Consider the following 9,181-nt stretch of genomic DNA (forward strand, 5'->3'; position numbering starts at 1 on the left):
TGCCCCGCCCCCCTGCCCCCCCCCCCCTCCAGACAGACAGTGCCACACGCAAAAAAAAACAAAAAAACCTTTGCACAGCTTGAAGTCACCGTGCAGCAGAAACGCTGATGCTAGCTCCAGCCGTGCTTCTTGACCATTTATGTTTCGGGGGGGGGCGTCTCCTTGTTTTGTACCACATTTCGTACATTGCAGTAATGTGATGAGGAGAGGAGATAAATTGATGGAAATTAGATGATTGTCATCGTCCACTCTGTCTCCGCTTATTGCTCCCAGTTTTTATACGCTTTCCGCTTCGCTGTTGATCCACGTAGCTCTGCAGCAGCGGCGACCAGCCCTGTTCCTGGATCTACCATCCTGTGGGTTTTCCTTTCAGCCCTAATTTGCCACACCTGATTCTACTAATTAGCTGCTCAGTGGAATCTCTAGCTGCAGAGTGAGGTGTGCTGCTTTGTTAGGATTGGTGGGAAAACCTGCAAGACGCTACTTCTCCAGCTGCAGAGTGAGGTGTGCTGCTTTGTTAGGATTGGTGGGAAAACCTGCAAGATGCTACATCTCCAGGAACAGGGTTGGGCAGCCCCTGCTCTAGCTGTTGAGTGGGCTGTGCTTTTTTAGGGTTACTGTGGATACCTAGAAGATGGTAGGTATTTCCAGGTACAGGGTTGGGCAGCCCTGCTGTAGCTGTTGAGTGGGCTGTGCTTTGTTAGGGTTGGTGTGGATACCTGGAAGATGGTAGGTATTTCCAGGTACAGGGTTGGGCAGCCCTGCTGTAGCTGTTGAATGAGGCGTGCTTTGTCACGGTTGGAGGCAAAACCCACAAGGGCCGGGAGATCTCCAGAAACTGGGTTGGTTGCCACCGCTCTACAAAGTGCTGTGCAGAATGCTCTCTTTAAAATTTATCTTCCCTTAGGCCTGTTTTAAAACGGCGTGAGATGTTCTGACCTTATGTAAATCGGAGGGATATCAGCAGGATTGTCTTTATCTGTGACGGAGACTGACAGTTATCAGATATACTGATAATACTCTGCTCTTCATGTATAAAATGTTGACCTTTGAAAGCCTGTAAATCTTATCACTGTACGTAATCACAAAATCTTATTAGTCTTCTAAATTAAGCCTGTAAAAATGTATCTCTACAGAAAACAATTTGGACAGAGCTAATCTTGTATTGGCAAATGAGTAGCTTATTAAACGCATGCCTGAGGTCAGCAAAAAAAAACTCCCATGGAAGTGAAAGCTTAATATACATCTTTTTTTCAAATATGTCCTGATTTCTCACACAAAATTTGTGCCTACAGTTATAATAATAAACAATATTCTACATAATGTGTACAAACAATCTGTTCAGTTGTTCGCTTGTTCCTGTGTGTGTGTGTGCGTGCGTGGGTGGGTGTGTTTTGCAGGCAAAGGACGAGCCGTTTTATCAGAGTAAAAAATGCCCTGTTGATATCTTGTTATTTGTCAGCATGTTTCATATCGTTTATTGGGCAAAGGCTTTCTCCTCCGTGCACGCCGTTATCTTACCAGTAGGAGGGCACAACTTTGCTGCTTCGTGGCCGACCTTTCAGCGCTCGCGCGCTAAAAAGCTGTTTACTCGTTTCGCCTTGAGAGACGTTCGGTAAGGAGCTGCACACCGTATCGGGAAGTCATGATCTCAAATCGCAGAAGGTCATAAGAGTCCAGCTATTTTGCCTTCAGGTTAAGCTTCAGTGACCCTCTCAAGGACGTGAAACACCAGTAATGGCCAACGTCTGCTTTATACGAGTAGGCCATCAATACCAGATCACAGATTTATGTAGAGCTGGTTTATTGGTTTGAAGGATGCAATATTTATTCATATCATGCTTGTCTGAAGAAGACCCTTCAGGGGCGAAATCCGCTGCGTCATTGTTCCATGATTTTGTAACGCTGATAACTACTCTGACTACCTTCAGTTTCTGTAAGTGCTTGTAAACTAAATGTGATTGTAGCAGTTTAATTTTGAACGGCAACTATTTAAAGGTAATTTCCTTTAAACACTGGTATTGACACCTACCAAAGGAAATGATCGCGTCGACAGCCCATTGTTTGATTTGTTTGGCGTGGCGGTCGCGACTGAAAGAACTACAGCGCTCTTTAAAGAGGGCTAACTAAATTAGCATTGTTCACGGTTTGTGATGACGGATCGCGTTACTCGCCTTGGCAACGGACGGGCCTGTGAGGGGAAGCGTTGACGTTCCTCCTGGGACCGGAGCATCGGCGCCATGGCGAAGGGCCTCGTTTCCCGGCAACCAGCCGGGAAACCGCCCAGGCTGCGTGTTTACCTGCAGCCGCGGCGGCGGTACAAGGCTCTTGCAGGATAACAAGTCTGCGGAGCTTGGGTTTCAGCCACTAGACGAGACGAGACGTGTACCATCCGAGCGCTTCTCCCGCCCCCCGCAGTTTACATCCGCTGTCTCTGATATCGTGCTGTCTGTCTGTCTGTCTTCATCGCTTACTGACACTGGGGGGTGCATTATGACCTGATATTTACTGTGAAAGAGGGCCTTTGCTGTACCTTTACAAAAAGACGCACCTTGGCCACGGTATCATAACAGTACAATGGATCCAAATGACAGGACCACAGCATTTACCTGGACAACGCCATATAGAGACGATATAGATATAATTATTGGTCGTATTTAAACAATTATACATCGTTTTGACCATTTTGCTCCTGTTGTTTTTGACTTACTTGCTTAACATCTCTGAACACGGAACTGTGAACCGAGTAATTCTTTTAATCTTAACTTCCTTATAGGAGGGAAATTCCGAGATGCTTAGCAGGATTGAGGCCCTGTTGTGCGATGGGGTATAATTTCTAAAAAGTTCAACTTGGTGACCCTCAGCTGAATGATCGCATTGTATGGAACGGGCTGCTAACCAGTATGAGTAAGACATACATAAGAGCCCTGCGCTTATGTATGGGAGAATGTAGCGAATTAGAAAAACATCTGAAATGGTTTGGATAAAATGATTGGATGCTTGATGACTGGATAATCAGGTCCATGTTTGTAGTCTTTTTTTTCTCTTCTTCTTCTTCCCTTGAAAATAAAGTGAACTTGTTTGAAAAGGTAACCATGTGTGAGTGGAGTTCTTGAAAGCACTTGTATTGCTTTTTTTTATTCTGTTTGTTTTGCCCTACCTGCTGATTCTGGGATCTCCACTTCCTGTCTTCTCTGTTGTAGCCAATGGCAAGGTATTGCAGAACCATCCAACTTTAGCAATGAATGACCATACACTCCACTAATATGATCATTTTATTTAATTTAATTTTTACTCTGTAGTGGTGCGGCCCTGATACTGTACCAGAGAGCACAGTGGTGGGATGGGAGATGGCTGTCTCGGCCTAGTATCTGTAACACTCAGGATATTTAACACCTCTCACGCTGAGACGTCCCTCCTAGAAAGGCTGTCATCTGGTGTTTATCTCTCATCTGACCCTGCTTCCCGTGATGTAACAACGAGCCCTCGATTAGCCTGTCTGAATGATTAAACGAGTGATCGAATAAACAAATGAGTAAACCAGGAGGTGTTGGGTGCTAAAATCTATGTGCGGTTTCTGAATAGGGTGTAACTGGTGTACTCTATACGTGTGGCAGTCATTAATACACTAGTCACTTAAAAGTAGCCTATTATTACTTAACTCTTTGTCTTCCAGTCTGGGCTTGCCACGGCATTTCTTATTGTTTTGTTCGTCTGTTGGAGAGCTCTGAAGTTTTCTCTTTCATTTCGCTCGCATATTATCTTGTGTAGTGAGTCACCCCTGCTCATGGCTCTGTGTGTGTGTGTGTGTGTGTTTGCGTGTGTGCGTGCGTGCGTGCATGCGTGCGTGCGAGTGTGTGTGCGTGCCTGCGAGCGAGTGTGTAAACCAAATCCACCCGTGCTATGACACCTCCAGTACTGTGATGCAATCTCTATCTCTACTTTCCCCTGTCTGAATAAATTTGGGGGGGGGAAAAAACAAGGAGGGTGGATTGTCTTATTTCCTTTAAAAAAAAAAAAAAAACTTCAGGTCTGTCAATGAATTCGCATACATACGCATCCTCCTACCAAAGTGTAGCTTACTTGCAGCGCTATATAGTCAATCTCCCTCTTGCACCTACCAGGGTACATAGTGTTCCAGTAGGTCTGTATGCTGACAACTACTGTCACCTGTCACACTGATGACTTGGCGTCGTCTCTGCCTGTTACTCATCTGCTATGCGTCTGTGCGCTTGGTTTACTGAGACCTTCAGCATGCGCAAAGCCTTTTAACGCACATGAAACCAATAACGCGGCCAGTGATTGGTGCGAGACGATTACCACGGCCAATCAGCGGTCATGTTATTGGCGTTGCGCGCTCCAGAAGGTTTCGCACATGCTAAAGTTCTTAGTAAATCAGTAAATCTTAAATGCAAAATGAATGGGAGAACACACGCGCGCACACGCACACACACACGCGCACACACTCGCACACACACGCGGTGAAACCGAGCACCCAGCAGTTTGGGAGTGTCGGCTGGCGTGACGACATCATAATTGGGCTGCTCGGGGTTCGATTACACGCCCCTGAACTAATCACCTTGGTCACCGAGCGGCACTCGCCAGGGTTCTGAGCGCCCTGCCCGTTCCTACCCGTTCCCCTCTCTTACCTTTATCCCCATTGTTCTAATCCCTCGCTTCATCTGCGCCCAGGCGGGGGGGGGGGGTCGAGTTCCCCCTCGGGCGGAAAAACCGGAGAACGTTCCGAGAGCGCGTTCCCGGGGGGGGGGGGGGGGCGGTGCTACGGAGCGTCGGGAATACGGCCAGAATCGGGAATTCCGGGAAGGATGCCGGGCTCCTGCCGGTCACTCAGGAGGAAGCGCTTTCTCCTTGTCCCCCTCCAGCGTAACGATGGCCTGAGCTTCCGCTCTGGCGGCGAGGAAAGGGTTAAGGGCTCTCACGTCGTTCGAGCCCTTCAGCAGGGTTGGATACTGACGCACGGCGTAATTATGAGATATAAAAATGTTTTTTTACAGCTTTTAATCATTTAATCGCTGCCTCTGTTGTTTGGTTGTTATTTGAAAGTGAAAAAAGGGGGGTGGTTGGGGGTTGGGGGTTGGGGGTGGGTGGGGTTTTGCCCTTAATTGGTCAGGTTGCATAAACTGAACCCGGTTGAGTGGCATCGGGTGTGCGCCACCCAGTCGACTGAGGAGAAATCTCCGAAAGTGGAATTGAAGACGAAGTTGATTCGAGGCTGAAACAGAATTTCACTAAAGGGGAACGGAGTCGCAGAGAGTGAGCCGAGCGGGATTAGGCTCTGGCTGTGCATGGGGCCTCACTGAGCTTCAATCCCAGAGACATTTTGTGCCTGGTTATAAATACATCACGCGTGGAGTCGGACGTGATTCAGCCATTCATCTGGGCTTAATGAAAGATGCAGTCATTTAGTCTTAGGCTGATCCGATTATGAACATTATTTGCATGCGCGTGTGTGTGTGTGTGTGTGTGCGTGTGGGCTTTCATTTGTCATCTTAATTGTGTATGTGTGTGTTTTTTTTTTGTCTATGAGCTTTCATTTGTCATCTTAATTGTGTATGTGTGTGTGTGGGTGTGTATGTTTACCAGAAGGGGTTCCAGTCAATCATCAACACCCCCCTTTGACTTCTGTTGTTGTGCAAAATAGACGGGGTGCGGGGCATGATGACTAGACAGTGCTGGGCTTCAGGGTGCTCCCTCCCCCTGCCTTCTGTTGGGGGGGGGGTCTGTCAGAGTTGCCCCCCCCCCCCCTCCTGGGACCTGAGGGGTGTGAATAATTGACAGAGAGAGAGTCTCACCAGCTGGCCACAGCATACTGACCCCCAGCCCCCCCAAAATAAGCATGTAAAAAAGCATACACAAGCAAACTAAGCCCCCCCCCCACACACACACACACACACAAATGCATATGTACCTATTCTCTCTCACAGACTCACACAAGCGCACATTTCACACACACACACACACACACACACTTAACCTAACTTTCTCTCGCCATTTAGTTCATTTTAATTCCATATAGTGTGAGACCAAACAAAGAAAATGTTTTTTTTTTTAATTTTTTTTTTTTTAATGTGACCTTTAAAGTGATGAATGGAAGTTAACAAGCGAAAATGTTCAAAGTGGGAAGGAACATCCCTACATTTATCCTTTTCCAGGAATCGGTAGGTGTTGTGAAACTTTTCTTTGAATTTGCACCTACGGTGAAAGAAATCCCTACACACACACGCACGCACGCACACGCACGCACGCACGCACACACACGCGCGCACACACACGCGCGCACACACGCCCAGACAGGCTCGGAGTCTCATGCAGGTGATGAAGCAGCTCTGGCCAGACGCCATCTTGGACAGCCGTGGTCTACGGCCTGGCCACAGAGCCTTGCGAAATTCAGCATGTCCGTCGCTACGCCCTCTGTTCACTTCTAGGAGACGGGACATCCCAATCTTCACAGGTAGGAGAGAGAGAGAGAGAGGGAGCAAGGGAATGAGGGAGGGAGAGATAGAGAGCACGAAGACCTTCCAGCAATCCGACAAGCCTTCTGTCTCCCTAGCACACCACCTGAGACCCTTTCCTCCAAAATAAACGAGACTGGGCCCGAAGGCATTTATAAATCATAGAGTTTGTGCATTTAAATGGCCACACCCACATCGTAACTGGATTCTCCACATCATTAAAAGCCTGACACACGTGGCAGTTCCCTCAACAAAGCATGTTAAGGTTGCTTTGCATGGCTTCCCTTGTCCCCTGCGGTCTTCGCTCGCTGTCAGAGAACCGCTTTCCCGTGACCAGTCGACTTCGTAAGTGACGGTACGCTGCGGCAGCTAACGAGAAAGTAAAGAAAATCGGGCCGGGGGGGAGGGAGCCCGGTTGACATTAGGGGGATGGAGACTGCCGCTGTCGTCGTCCTTTTGTTCATTGCTGCCGGACCCCAGGTGTCGGGGGGGGTAAATTCGGGAACGGTTCGGAGGTCGCAGGAAACGGCTGGCTCTGTCTGACAGGAAATCTCCCCCCCCCCCCCCCCTTGTGAAGAGATGAGCTTTCAAAAGGAGAAGGAAACACTCACTGAACTTCCCCTTGCGTGGGGAAGACCTCCCTCGCAAGGTACGCTAACAAAGAGGTGAGAGTTACCCACGGCCAAAAACGCTTCCATAACCTGCACCCGAAACAGTCTCTGCACTCCGACATTTCAAATATCCTGCCATTGCTAACCACTTTCCTCACTCTCTCATCTGACAAGGACATTTAACCCTCTGGAAGATCAGTTTTTTTTTCAAAAATCTAAGTCAGTGTTCTAGAACTCTGTTACTTTCAACTGCCAGCAGTGATTGTTACATCAGCCTTAGAATATACTGTGAAGAAAATTCTAATCAGAGAGGATAGCCTAATGCTCAACCTTTGATAAATTATTGCTTTTAATTTTTGGTCAAATGTTGATTGAATCCAAACCAATTCACAAACTCAGTATGAAGAGTTAATTATAGAGACTGCTAAAGCCACAAGACTGTGCTTGTAAAGGAAAAAAAAGTGAGTGAAAGTCTTGCTTTTAATTTCTAGGCAAAGTTAAGGACGAGGGTTGATTGAATCCCAGTCTGATTGTGCTTATTCCAAAAAGCAGGATTTGCGGTGATCATACAAAGATTGTGAAGCTGAAACAAATCACAAAAGATGTGAAAACTGAAAAACAGGAACATAATGTACTCCACCCCACCTGTGCTCTGCAAATTTAATAATGGGACAAAGGGGTCCCAGAATACTGTTGTGCCTCTCGTCCTGCCAAAAATGACATCAAGCACTCAACGTACTCCTCCTTTGAAACATTTGTCATCCTAATGGGGAATTTTCTGTTAGCTCATGAAAGTCTTCTAATTCCCAACTGGGTGCAATACATTCGGCTTGTTAAAGGGGATTTTAAAAGATTTCTTTCTTGTGCGTGTGGTAAATCAAAAAGTAGAGCACCTGTGGTGTCCCCACAGGTGATTTATCTTATAAAAAGAGCACAGTGCTTGTCCTGTACCAGACACTGAAATTGTCGCGCTTTGTAACTTTATTTGGAGTTGAGGAGTAAAAGACAAAGCACAACATACCCATAAATTACCCATGGGCTTTATGGAAGACTGTAATTGGTAGCCACCAGCTTTATAGCTCTTTTTGAACAAAGCTTACTCACACCACTAAGGGCAGTACCTTTGTCTACGGATTTCCTTTGTTAATAATGCACTGGCACAGTAAAAAAAAACAAAAAACATCCAGTGTTCAGTCAACACTCAATAGATGACACTGGGTCCCACATTCTAGAGTGGAACCAAACGTTGTCTGTTAAGAGTTAAATGAACACTGTTTGGAGTTGAATTAACACCAGACATTTTACAGTGCAAATAGTCCCACTGCTCACAGTATGTCCTGTGGTTTTTTTTTGTGTTTTTTTTTTTTTGGAGTTTGAATGTTGCCTATTGTGCTTTATCCTCTTGGAATTCACCGGACAGCACCATTACGGTTTTCTAGTACTTTTCTGAATGACCATTTCTTGGAATTTCCTGACGTTCACAAACACACTGGTGCCATTAATGTGCAGGTCAATTGCCTTCAGCTCAGCTCAGCTCAGCTCAGCTCGGTTTCTTCCGTCCTAATAGTCTTCTTGACAGCACAGCTTGACTTTTGCCCAACCGTTGCCTTGTGTATTAGTCGTAGTTCATAGATACGTTTAAAGTGCTTTTCCTTGCCAAAGGTCCAGCACCACGCCCAACAGGTATGCCCCCCCCCCCCCCCCACCCACACACACACACACACACACACACACACACACACACATTATTAACCTTTCACAGCATTCAGCCATTAAGCTTATACTTGGCACATATCAGACATGGACCTCACTTGCATGCAAACTGCACGTAGTGACTGTTGGTCTGGCTACACCCAGCAACACTCAATGAGGCTGCAGAAAATAGGGCTCCCAAAATTTGCGCACCTTTTCCCATGGCGCCTGTGTGTACAGTACTTTTTGTTGCTCTAGTCAATGAGCAATGTTTAGCTTACAAATATGCTCTCTTTTTTCAAACATGAGCTTTTTACAGAAGCATACTCATTCCGTACATCCGTCATGTTTGCTGAAGATGTGTAGAAACTGTCAGTAAGAGTCTCAAAGTCTGTAAATGCAAAC

The sequence above is a fragment of the Anguilla anguilla genome, chromosome 2, assembly GCF_013347855.1.
Source record: "Anguilla anguilla isolate fAngAng1 chromosome 2, fAngAng1.pri, whole genome shotgun sequence".
Lineage (NCBI taxonomy): Eukaryota > Metazoa > Chordata > Actinopteri > Anguilliformes > Anguillidae > Anguilla > Anguilla anguilla.